Raw genomic sequence first — 13,796 nt, forward strand, 5'->3', positions numbered from 1 at the left:
TATGACTTTGCTTCTTCTGTGGAACACAAGAGTAGATGTTAGGCAATATGTTAGTCTTAGTCACTATTCACTTTCTTTGCATCTTTTTTTCATACAAGTGAATGGTGACTGAGACTTACATTCTGCATAAAATCCTTTACATTTTTTTCAAGGAATAAAGAAATTAATCCGGTTATGGAACAACATGAGGTAAGATGAGTTAATGATGACAGAATTTTTATTTCTGGGTGAAATAACCCTTTCACCTGCAATTTTAATACATCCGATTAAATGTAGTACATCAGACTACATCCAATACATCAGCATAAATTAATACAAAGAATTCCTTGTGTAGGGATGTCCCAATACCATTTTTGTTTTAGGAGTAGGAGTACCGATGCTTCCTTTTCAGCACTCACCGATACTTGTTTGATTTATTTATTTTTGTGAATTCCAAATTAATAGTTTATTTAAATTTTATCATCAAAATGGTGTTTAAATAAACACATTCTTTAAAACTTTAATCAAATAAAAATAGAACAAATAATTTTCAACATTATTATTCAACATTATTTAACATAACATTATTTTTTATAAAATAAACCTTACATTGAAGTTATTTTTGTCAATTACAGTGCTGTGTAACAGAGCATCACAGATGTGATATATAGCTTTAATATTATACATTTACTATTGATTTATTATTATTATTATTATTATAAGTAGTAGCAGTAGTAGTATTACAGTGAATATTACATAACTATACATTAGTGATATATTTTTTTCCATTTAAATTTTACCTCTTTTGGCGGAAGCTTTTATTTTGAAGCCCTTTCTGTTTCTGTGTGTGTTTTGACGGTGGCTGGTCACTTGCACTGAAATTGTTCCAGATTGCTAATTTAACATTTAGTTGGAAAATTTGCCTATGGTGTGTAAAGGACCATCTGAGAAGTCCACAAATGGTGCTAAAATTATTTGTCATTTGTCATAAAATTATTTGTCATTTGTTCGACGCTGGGTTTGTTGTTGTGTGTGGAATTGAACTGGTGAAAAGTGCCGCGAGACACACTGGTGGCACATGCTCTAAAGATGTATTCAATAACTCATAAGATGATATCTGACAAAACCGCATGTAAACGCACACAACCCGACTGTCGCCAATGGTGATTAATTATTTTTGGTCGCATTTGTGACCATTTTAGTCATGGTCTGGAGCCCTGTACTGTATATTTATATATATTGCATCTGCAACGATTTTAGTTGCAGTCTGGAGCCCTGTATATTTATATATAAATAGATATATACAGGGCTCCAGACTGCGACTAAAATGGTTGCAAATGTGACCAAAAATAATTGATTGCGACAATAATTGGCGACAGTCAGGTTGTGTGCGTTCACCTGTGGTTTTGTCAGATATCATCTAGTTTTTGAATACATCTTTAGAGCATGTGCCACTAGTGTGTCTTTCTCCACTTTACACCAGTTCTGTTTCTGACAAGCTCGCTGCACCGCATGCAACAACAAACCCAGCGTGAGAGAGTCTAACAAATGACTCTTTTGAACCGGGTCTTTTTCATTAATCACCCAAAAAGAAAAGAGGGTTTGAACTTTCTCAGCCATCAGTGAACTCACAACTGGGAGTGCAGACATTTCAAATTAAGAGTCCCATGTGTATTTCGGCTTCTTTATAATTAAAAGTCACATTTTGTTGACCAGTTTTTTTAACATACTACTATATGCATACTATACTATCAACAACACTACTATATGCATACTATACTATCTGTAAATATATGTAAAGTAGATTCTGAAGAGCAGTACTAAATAAAAAAAGTATTTTATCTCTTATATTTGCATAAATTATGAAACGGGTGTGAACAATTACGAGACAAAAGGGGATACAAACTTATCTTCTCAACTATATATACTGTTTATTAAACCTCCTATTAATGGGTTATCAGCGGTCTTCTTTTCCTTCGGCTTTCTATCTTGTTTCTTTTTCTTTTCTTTTTCTTTTCTCCCCAATTTGGCTTGCCCAATTCCCAATGCACTCTTCAGTCCTCGTGGTGGTGTAGTGACTCACCTCAGTCCGAGTGGTGGAGGACGAATCTCAGATTCTTAGACGTCAATCTTCTTATTTTATCCCTTGGCTTGTTGAGAGCTTTACCACGGAGACCTAGCGCATATGGAGGCTCACGCTATTCTCCGTGTCATCCACACACAACTCACCACGCACCCCACCGAGAGCGAGAATCACATTATAGCGACCATGAGTAAGTTAACACAACGTGACTCTACCCACCCTAGCAACCGGGCCAGTTGGTTGCTTAGGAGACTGACTGGAGTCACTCAGCACGCCCTGGATTTGAACTTGTGACTCCAGGTGTGGTAGTTAGCGTATTTAATTGCTGAGCTACCCAGGCCCCCTTTCTATCTTGTTTCTGAACAGCAATCTAAATCGAGTAATTCTGTGATTTGGCGACTAAAAACATCCATTTGGCTCCTTGATGTTTCAGTTTAGGACCCAATGGCTCCTAAGACTTAATTTTATATATATATATATAAATACAAATACATCCATCCATAAATAAGTAATGGTCATGAAAATTCTCATATAAGTTAACATATAAGAAAGGATATACAATTTTCATTAATAACGCATATTAACTCAACGCATTTGTTGCAAAAACTGTGGAGGATATGGTTAGGGGACATGATATCCACCCCCACCCCCAATTTAAGTGTTCCTTATTTTAAAACTAAAAAGTGGCAACCCTACCGGCACAACACATTCACAAGCACTCACATTTGTAGCTCGTAACAAAAGCCTACAATATATTTAAATCATTAAATCGCAGACTTTTTTTTTTTTTTTTTAAATATGTTTTAATGTTGTGCACTGAATGTTTACGATATCAGAGCCTTTTTACAAGCATTAGAACATGGACATGAGCACGGCCACCGGAACATCCCTAATTGTTTCATATCTGTAAGAATACCATCTGTACATGACACAACATAAGTAGAAACTCTCACTTGATGGTGCCTGTAGTCTCTCTTATGTGCACTATAGATATTAAATTGTTTGCAATGCGTTCTTTTTCCCTTACACCCAACAGTTCCATGCTGAGTGGTGTACAATTTTCGGCCTAGTGTTCTTGATAATGGATCTGAAAGGTTTGTGAACAGATGGGGTTTTGGTTTGCCTATAATTTATGCTTTGTCTCAGCTTTGTTAAAACAAGCCATGCTCAGCTAAAGTCTGCCTACACAAACTACAGCACCACGACTACTTCTGTCATCATGTGTGACTCTATTCCTCTTATAAGATGAGCTTCTGGAGCTTGTTACTGCCTCCTCTCTGCCATTCTCATATTTCTTGTTTGATATTTGCATGCTTGTTTTAAAGGAAAAGTTAATGACAGAAATTTAAATATAAATTTCTGTCATTTAACCTCATGTTGTTTAAAACTCACATTTGTCTTCCTTGGACAAAGTATTAGCCTCAGTCAACATTCAGTTTAATTGCATTTTCTTTTCATACAATGGAAATGAATGGTAAAGGGGCCTTTAGAGGACAGGGCAGGATTTTCTTTTCTGAAATTCTGAAAGGTTTTTGTGTTCCCTTGAAACAAGTTTTGTGTGCTCTCACAATACACTGTAGTAAGTGGTTTTACTACAGTAACCATTGTGGCAGGGCAGAGGGCGGGGCTGGGGGGTGATCCTACACACATGACGGACATGTCCGTTAACGATCTCTCTCTCCCGCACGATCCTCTGCAGTCGACCTTTATCCCTCTCGGATGCTTAATTAGCCTAATACGGGACCGGGTGTGTAGGATCATGACCCGGCCCCGCCCTCAGCCTTGCCACAACCATATTTTAACCAAATTTTGTGAATTGCAGGGGAACGAAAACTATTGCAGGGGGGAAACAAAACTTATTGCGAGGGCACTGAAAACTATTTCAGAAATAAAAATGCCTGCTCTGTCCTCTAAGGGGCTCCATAGAATGGTGACTGAGGCTAATACATTAAAATTTTGGGGTGAACTATCCCGTTAATCTGAACTATCCCTCCAAAGCTCCTGTCTACTCTCTGCTAAAAAAATGTACTACAGTAAACAGTACTGTAGTGACTACAGTACCTTTCTGACATATCTCATTTGATATTCACATGCTTGTTTTAAGTATCCCAACATATTTCACACTTGCTTTAATTCCAGTTGTAGGTCCTTCAGAAGTACTCCTTAAACTGGAGAGGGTTCTATTAAATTTCACATTTGCCATTTTGTACTGTATCATTGGTACATCTATTTATTTGGTTGATGACTGCAGCTGGAGATTTGTGTCTCAGTAAATGGCCTCATCGCCTTCCGTGGTATCGATCAGATGTATTGATCAGATGCAATACGAGAGGGGACATTCAAAGTGTTAGACTCCAGTGCAATCTGAAACCTGAGGTTGTCCTCCGAGCTCTTTCTCCATGTTACACAAAGCATTATTCTTATAAAGCCAATACATGCAGAAGACAAATGAAGGTCATTATAGTAAGAAAAAAAGTTTATGTATCATTTACAGATGGCTATGTACAGTACATGTTCTTTATAAGCTTTAATGTAAAAAATGTCAATTAAATGTTTAACCTACTACATCAAATATTACAAAATCATCATTGCATGTAAGTTTGTCAATATGATTATGCAAACATAGCTATAACATGTTTTGTGAGTCAGGAGTGACTAAATATATCCATTTGCATTGTAAGTGGCGAAGATCGATTTTACATGACTAACAGTGATATTCAGTTGCAATTTGAATCTCATCCTATATTGTGATCAAATCTTTTAGTGATATTACAAATCAGCCTCCAAATCATCTCTCAGGTACTGTATATCATTTTCAACCTGGACACATTGGATGAAGTCACTGTTCCTACAATTTTGGAAAATGATATTTACTCGGTTGTGTTACATATCAAAATAAAATTATAAGATTGTTTGGCACAATCAAATTGTGTGGTAGCAAAACTGATAGTGTTGCACCTGTGATGCAAAAGACCAGAATACGAGTCTTGAAGAGTAAACGAGTGTGAGCATGTGAGCCGAAAGTGTCATAAAAGTACTACAAAATAATGTGGTTGCATCAGCAAATGTCAAATTTGCTTTTTATGACACTATCGCTTAAGTGTAGTTTTAAGGTATAAGGTAAGGAGTTAATTTTTGTTGATTTGTATCTTGATAGAGCTTTAATCTCAAAGGGGTTATGACATACTCTTTTATTATTATTATTATTATTATTATTATTAATAATAATAATAGTATTATTTTCCTTGAGGTCCACTTATTACATTAGTAAAGTTTTTATTTATTTATCAAATTATTCACTCAAACACAGCAGTTCAATATACTATGAATATCAAACAGTCATGACATGAAACATTCATGAATGAAATCAGTTACTTACGGATTTGCGGTCAAGTCCAAAGTGTTTTTAACTGCACCATCTTTTAATAACAGTTCCTTTACAAAGCTTAAATTGTATTGTGACAGGTTCACAAGCAATCCACACTGACAAGTGATAAATGCTGAAATTAGTCAAACACACATACCTGTACATGACACACACATATCATCCTACACTGATGCTATCAGGAACTTTGTTAAACTTTGTCAGACACTATTTCCTGATATTAAGATCTTGTACTGCTCTTAGAATGCAGCGCACATTGCCGGAAATGCATCAAAACGGTCAAAGACGTCTATCTAGCACATGTTTACATAGACCAACAATTAAAAATAGTGCAGATGGGTGCAAAAATGCATCCAGGATGTGTTTATACTCAAAACTACAAGACACAGAATGGGGTCTCCTTTTAGCGAGATGCATGATAACGGTTGAAGCAGTTTGTCTGTTGCATGTTTATGTAAAAAAATAACATTTAAATATAGTCCAGATGGGCACAAGAAGGTGTCCTGTGTAAGTCCCCTTTGGTGTGCAGGTATATAAGGCCCATCTGTCTTATTCTCTCCTCTTCACCTTTTTGACTGAGTGCCAGTGGGCAAGGGTGCGATGAGGTAAAAGTAGGTGTTGATGTCTTGCTGTAGAGGCAGTCATGTGCAGATGTATATTCATCTGTGTGATGACACAAAGTGCGGAAAATCCAAATGTCCTGTTTTTGCAGCTCAATAAATAGTATTTTTGTATGGAGGATGTAGTTTTGAGTTCTGAAATTTACAGTGTGATTTTATAATACTATGAACTCTTAAATGTCAAAGAAAATGTTATTCCTGATGACCCCTTTCAAAACCTAATCTATTTGGGAGTAAATTGAACAGTCTTTTAGTGCAACCCAGTGGGCATTTCACCTCAGAACTGCCCAGACTGACTGAAATCAGAAACAGTTGGTTGACTTTTCTTTAGCCAAAATCGGTCTGTGCTTACCGAATTTCAAAACACTGTCCGCAGTGACCAAGGAAGTAATTGTTGTTGGGTGCATGGGCACGTGTGAGCTTCCTTTTCCAGGTGTTATGTCCACGAAGGGGCACCAAAAGAGAGTTCTTAAAATCATGGTTAGGTTTAGGGTTTAGGTACAGTATTACACATTATGGTTATGGTTAGATTAAGATTTGGAGTTTGGTTTAGGGGAAAAACATATGATAATGTATATTGTCAAAACGCTACTTCATAACCCTGTTATGCACCATTGGAAGAGTATCTTCCTTGGTGCATAACAGTAGATGTCATAAGTTTTGTACGAGCCAACTAGTACGCTTTCTTGTGATTTCGCCATCTCATACTGTTGTTAAGATCGGGCTAGCGCTAACCAAAAACCATTCCTACACTGAAATGAAATGTCTCAAAACCATTCCCTACACTCAAATGAGATGTCTTTTGAAATGATTTAAAAAATATCATATTTTGTAAGGGAAAGTTGTTAGTTATCAGGCTAACATTAAACAAGTGAAAGGGTGTCTGATTTTTGGATATTTGGATTTCTTGTTTTGAGGTCACATGGATGATCTCACCTAATCATACCTGTTTTGTCTTTCTCAGCAAGCAGCGAAAGGGCAGACATGTACAGGTGGTGTGGAGACTGAAGCTGGCTAGAATGGTGCTGTTGAAACTAACACTCAAACAGCCAATTTGGCCCAGTATTCTCACAGAATATTGTTTCCAGCTTTTGGTCTATCAAGTGTTCACCAATGACCTCTGATTAGAAGCAATGACCATTTAAAACAGAGAGCGAACTACTTGTTATTTTACATTGTATCCTTAAAAGACAAACATACAGCCTTTGCACTCTGAAACATGATTGTCTATGCAAGATTCTGCTTATGAGTTAATATGTCCTCAATCCTTCTTGAAATGTTGCATGAAACGTACTTTAATTAGGACAAGCCTGCATATTATATGTACTGTAAAACACAGCACATGTGCTTTTCATAGAGTTGTGTTATGTGGGTGGCATGTACGTAGATAATGAGACAAAAAGGCCATCTCCTGATCCCTGAGAGAGAAATATCTCTCTCAAAGGTCATCGCAATGCAATGCTGTTGTTTTACACTTTTTTTTTTTTTTTTTTTTTAGAATAACAAGGAAAACAAATGTGAGAACAAAAACAAAGAATCTGTGTTGCTCCCAAGATATCTTGGAACAGAGGATTTGTTCAGACAAACACAAATTCAGCAAACAAATTAAGTGATGCTTTGATGCAAGAATATGAATCCTAACTACAGATTCTTGACTCATCTAAATGAATGAAAGAAGTGTTGTAATTTTCAGGTTCACATTTTTTTTTTTTTTTTTGTCTAATCAATAGAAGTTTGAAAACAGTTATTATTTTTGTGGTGGTGCAGAAATTATTTCCTTCACTTTTAATAATGAGCTACATCTATTGCCTGGAGAATCCCCTGGGTTCATTCAATTCCATTCAATTGAAGTCAAGTATATTTGTGTAGAGCCATTTACAATACAATTTGTTCCGAAGCAGCTTTACAAAGAATAGTGCCTTTCAGTCCCTTGTAGTAAAGAATGAGGAGCTGGAATGAGGAATAAAACTAATTTAGCAAAGTTTAGCAAAAACACAGAGGATCAAAAGAGAAAGACGGCACAGCGCTGGTAAGCAGAAACTTATGCAGGTGAAACAATACATGCAGGGAATTCAACACTGTTAGCGACAGAGGGAGCTGAGAGGATGAAGAGAAGGAAAGTGAGACTCTGGTGGAAAGAGGCTATGAGTTCAGCTCAGTACAGACATAGTGCATAAAAGGTGATGATCGCACTCCATATGTTTCATTAGCTTGAGGTCTTTGCGGGAGGCAGAAAGGATCATCAAATATTTAATTCGCACTAGAGTTTACAAATAGTCACAGTTAAAGCTGAAGTGCGTTATTTATGCACCACTTGGGCCACCAGACTGAATTGAAAAAAATAAGCAGTTGAGGTGTCGGGCTTGAACAAATAGAACAATATTTTAATAGCACCACAGAGCAAAGTCTTTACCGTGTTTACTCTGAATGGCTACTTATAGTTGTCTTCATAATCTGGGATAGGATAAGTTTTTTTTTAACATCGAATAAGTTAGACACTTCAGCTTTAAAAGCATTGTTGATTTGATATCTAGCAGCAATTTTGGTATTTTAAGGAGAACTTCTTGAATGTGACCAGAATGTTGTGGTTCTTTGATCAAAGTAACTTTGATGCAAGATTTCATTAGAGAAAATAAGTATATTCTGTATTTCAGTACCTGATGAGCAGAATGTCGCACAGACTATCACTGTATGTACCAGGGAAGAAGCGAGGCAATTTAATTAGATTGCCCCATAAACAACATGCGGGATTGTCGTCTTTCGTTTGCTCAAGTGTAATGATGTGTTGCTGTTTTAGATTAGTCTCGAACTTTCTCCTCCATGGGGGGAAGGATAAGACGGTATTTCTATTCCCTGCACATTTGTGTAATAAGCCTCTGCTCTTGTTACTGAATTGAGGAGTAGCACTTTTCCTCATTTTAAAGAGCAGTAATGAGCCATTGGAAAGATTCATCAGGGTTATGAGAATATAAATGGGAGGACAAAGCCAGTACAATTAGCCTGGGTGACACATTAGCGACAGCGATATCACCAGAGGCTGCACGAGAATCAGTTTTTCAGTTCTGTGGGTACTCTGCCTTCTGCTTCAGTTATTTTAACCCCCCGACAAGTCCGATAGCAAATACAGGTTTTTGAAAACAGATTATGAGAGTTTGGACATGTGAGACATGAAATATATACTGTATTTATATATGTTCATCTATCATAACTAAAATATTGCTGATGAGGCCTAGTATTAGAGCCTGGATCTGCAGATCTGCAGAGAATTACTCCTGACATACTCTATACAAACAAAATATTTGAGATCTGTTTATGTTTTCTAGGTAGTCTCACAGACCACCCATGGTTTGTATGATGCATAATGCACAAAAAAAAAGTAAGATTTAACTTAAAGTTCTAATTGTCTAGTCATCTGGTAGTCAAGGGGTGCACCAGGCCTGAATACAAAATCATGTTTACAAGGTAGAATGAGTGTTTTTATATACTAATCACTGAATTTGCCTCTTTTTTCCAGGTTAGTGGAATCAATTTTGAGATATTGATTTTTGTTTGATGAGCTTAGTAGGTAAACAAAATATCCAGAACTGTAGAAAGTAGATTTTTGAGTAGTGTACTCTATGTGAAATAATCTGTACTATTGGACAGACCAAAACAAGGATCACAAAGTCTGCACACTCTTCTGCTAATTTCTTCAGTGTTTTTTGTACAGCCATTTGCGAACAGTGCATGATGAACTATTATTTTTTTTTTTTTTATTAAGTTGAAATAACGTGAACTGATGGCTTTAGCAGAAGCATACACCATCGATTAACAACCTCAGAGCTCATGGTTGATGTCTTTACAGGTTTATAAGTTATTGTTAATAATCAATTCCCCATGGAAAAACGAACAAACTAACAAATTAATAAAAGATTTTACTTACAGAATCTGACTTTGCCCTCTATAGTTTGAATTTGTATTTTCCCTGCTGGTATATACACTGATGTATACAAAACATTATGACCAATCGCCGGTGAAGCAAATAATGTTGAACATCTCCTAACAAGGCCATATGTCAAGGTTTGGGTAGAATAATTGGTGGCAAACAATCAGTTCTTGTAGTCAACATGATGAATGCTGGAGAAATGAGCAGGAGTAACGTTTTGAGTGACTTTGACAGGTGCCAAATTGTTATGGTCAGACGACTGGGTCAGAGCATTTCTGCAACTATACGGCAAGGCTTTTGGGGTTCTCCTGGTCAGCAGCAGTGGCCAGATCCAGGGATTCCCAGCAGAACATTGCCCAGAACATCACACTCTCTCCACCGGCTTGTCGTCTTCCCTCAGTGTATCCTGGTTCCATCAGTTCCCCGGGTATACAGCACACATGTACACGGCTGTCCACGTGATGTTAAAGAAAGCAGAACTCATCGGACCAGGCGAACTTCTTCCACTGCTGCAGGGTCCAGTTCCGATGCTGCCTACCAACAGTGGTCTGAGGAGGGACAAACCAAAAACTGGCTAAAGGGTCTTGGGCGCCCAAGGCTCATCATTGCACGAGGGCAACAAAGGCTGCCCCATCTGGTCCGAACCGACAGAAAATCTACTGTGGCAAAAGTCACTATAAATTTTAATGATTGTTGCAGGAGGAATGTGCCACAACACATAGTATATTGCACCCTGCTGCATATGGTGCTGCGTAGCCACAGACCGCTCAGACTGCCCATGATGACCCTTGTCCACCTTTGAAAGTGCCCACAATGGGCACACCAGCATCGGAACTGGAACCTGGAGCAGTGGAAGAAGTTCGCCTGGTCCGATGAGTTCCGTTTTCTTTAACATCACGTGGACAGCGTGTACATGTGTGCTGTATACCCGGGGAACTGACGGAACCAGGATACACTGTGGGAATACGACAAGCCGGTGGAGGGAGTGTGATGTTCTGGGCGATGTTCTGCTGGGAATCCCTGGATCTGGCCATTCATGCGGACGTAAATTTGACAAGTGCCACCTACCTAAACATTGTTGCAGACCAGGTACACCCCTTTATGGAAATGGAAGTGGCCTCTTTCAGCAGGATAATGTGCCCTACCATACTGCACACATTGTCCAGGAATAGTTTGAGGAACATGAATTCAAGGTGTTGCCCTGGCCTCCAAATTCCCCAGATCTCAATCCGATTGAGCATCTGTGGGATGTGCTGGACCAACAAAACCGATCCACGGCGGCTCCACCTCTCAATTTACAGGACTTGAAGGAACTGCTGCTAAAGTCTTGGTGGCAGATACCACAGGCCAACTTCAGGAGTCTTGTAGAGACCATGCCTCAGAGATTTGGCGCTGTTTTGGCAGCATGTGGAGAAGCAACAGCATATTAGGCAGTTGGTCACAATGTTTTGGCTCATCAGTGTAATTGTGGTATCAGCTACTTCAGATAATCCCACCCTTAAATGGCACTTAAAAAACAAAACAAGCTGTGATTGGTCCCTCTTTATTTCAGTCAGACCGTTTTTTTCTATGTAACTGAGCTGGTTCTTGGCCAGAATTAGCAGCAAACTGGACCAAATTTTATGCCAGTAGTCAAAAGCCTGGCTATGCTAAACTAATGAATAACTCTCTATAATGAGGGACAGTTTGTCGTTCTTTTTTTAACAACCTCAAAACAGTGTCCTTGTTAGTGTTTTGAGCTGTTTAAATCATTTCAGCTGCAGCAGTGCCAGACAGATGTGATACATATGGGATCGCAGTCCAGTCATTTGTGGTTGGGTGATTGCTTTCCTCCATAACTGTAATAGCTATAAGCGGCTAAACAAGCAGCTCTCTTCAGAGTCAAGAGACGTGTAGCTAGCTCTTATAGCACAATGCGACTCATTTGTATTGTTATTAGAAAGGAGTGAAGAGGCAATCACTGCACAAAACACGCCATAATGTTCACTCAGCATGTGTTATATGAAAACACCCTAGTTGTTTGATTTCCCCATTGGGCTAAAGAACAAACCAGTCATATTAAAAGTAATAAATAAAGTCATGCAGGCAAAGAGGGTAGTCATATTATGTATAATGTATGTTAGCCTTAATGTGCATTGAAGTTTTTTTTTTCATTGAATTATGGAACATTTAAAAGACATTAGATGTATTTAGTTTTGAAGGCTTTTCTAACTGTCACTCCTTTTCCAGAGAAATCTCTTAAACGCATGCATAAGAACACATTAAATGATATGCTGAATGCTTTAAAAACATTCTTGACAATATGTAAAACTTATAAGGTGTCAAATGCTTGACATTGACATTTTTTAAACATTGAAATATAGGCTCATGACAGTATTTTCATCAATGTCACTTTACAGAATAGTCTGAAATGATTGATGCTGTCACTCTGTAGTGACGTATGAAAAAATATTCTAATACATCTAACAATTTGATGATTGACAACTTTTTTACCAATGGATTCTCCAAGGATATATCCTTGTCATTTTGGAATAGAGAAACATACGAAAATTGATTGCTGTCAGTCTTTATCCTTTAAGAGAAAAACAGGAATCTTAACAAGGTTGAATGTTTTGTATCCGTGGCAAAACATTCGTCATATTCATCATCTAGTGGCCTTTATTTGAGAAATTGACTTACATTTTAGCAGCTGAGACCATTTTGAGGTATTGTCTGTTAGCTTATTCTTAAAGTTGTATGAAATAAATGATACTATTTTAAACTACATTCTCTACTTCAGTATTTCTCCATCATTTTGTCCATCTTTCTACTTCAGAAATACATTAAAAGGACCTTAGTGGAAGACACTGGCATGCATTTAAGATGGATAGTAATGAAATAATGGTGACTGAACACCTTTTGTGTTCCATGGGAGAAAGAAAGCCATCTAGGTTTGAAATAACATTGGGCTTAATAAATAATGGCAGAATTTTCCTTATTTGGGGCAGTGAACTATCCCTTTAATGTACTGTATTTTAGCAATGTAGTGGTGTGCAGTATTATTATTATGTTTTTGTTTTTTCAAAATGTTACTGCTAATTTTATAATGTAGGTTTTGTGTTTACCTCTTAGACCAATTTGTTTCATATATTTGCAACATGATCTCATGACAATTTGTATGTATTCTTACGGAAAGTTTTGTTCTAGCAAACATATATTCTCTTACGTTTGCATAGACACTTAAATGTACAATATACTGACATATTGACAGCATCTAAACGTCTTAATTTTACATATTAACCTATACAAACGTACAAACGTTTATGTTTACTGTTTGAATGGATTAATATTGAATTCATAGAATTAATCAATTAATTACATTTAATTTATAATCAATGAGATTAGTTAAATGCCATCACATTTATTTGAGAACAGTTTCATTCAGTTATGTGTGACTTCTGCCCTATACAACATTTTAAAGGATTACATCACTTAAACTAAGACAATTAAAATGTTAAAATGAATAAAAACTTTGCAAAGAATATGCAAAAAATAAATATATAAATAAACCACAAAAAGCACCATAAAACAATAATCTAAATAATCCATACATATGCCATCTATAATCCAAATCTTCAGATTTTTTTCTGTGATGAACAAACCCAAATTCAAGCCTTCTATTCAAAGATCTCCATCTCCATCTGCCGTATCACCATCACGAAGCTGTAACTGTCAACCGCGTTGTTTGGTTTTGTTTTCAAAATCCAAAAATGGCTGCCTCTAGACGCATTATGACCATTGTTTTTTTCACGAACTGCCTCATAT

At 37.1% G+C, this 13,796-nt stretch overlaps 1 protein-coding gene across 2 annotated transcripts in view; it reads left to right on the forward strand.

Annotated features, from left to right (window-relative positions):
- Positions 1-13,796, forward strand: part of LOC127637109 (neurotrimin-like) — a 240,075-nt gene that overhangs the window by 171,608 nt on the left and 54,671 nt on the right. The window lies entirely within an intron of this gene.

This window comes from Xyrauchen texanus, chromosome 44 (genome assembly GCF_025860055.1).
Source record: "Xyrauchen texanus isolate HMW12.3.18 chromosome 44, RBS_HiC_50CHRs, whole genome shotgun sequence".
Classification (NCBI taxonomy): Eukaryota; Metazoa; Chordata; class Actinopteri; order Cypriniformes; family Catostomidae; genus Xyrauchen; species Xyrauchen texanus.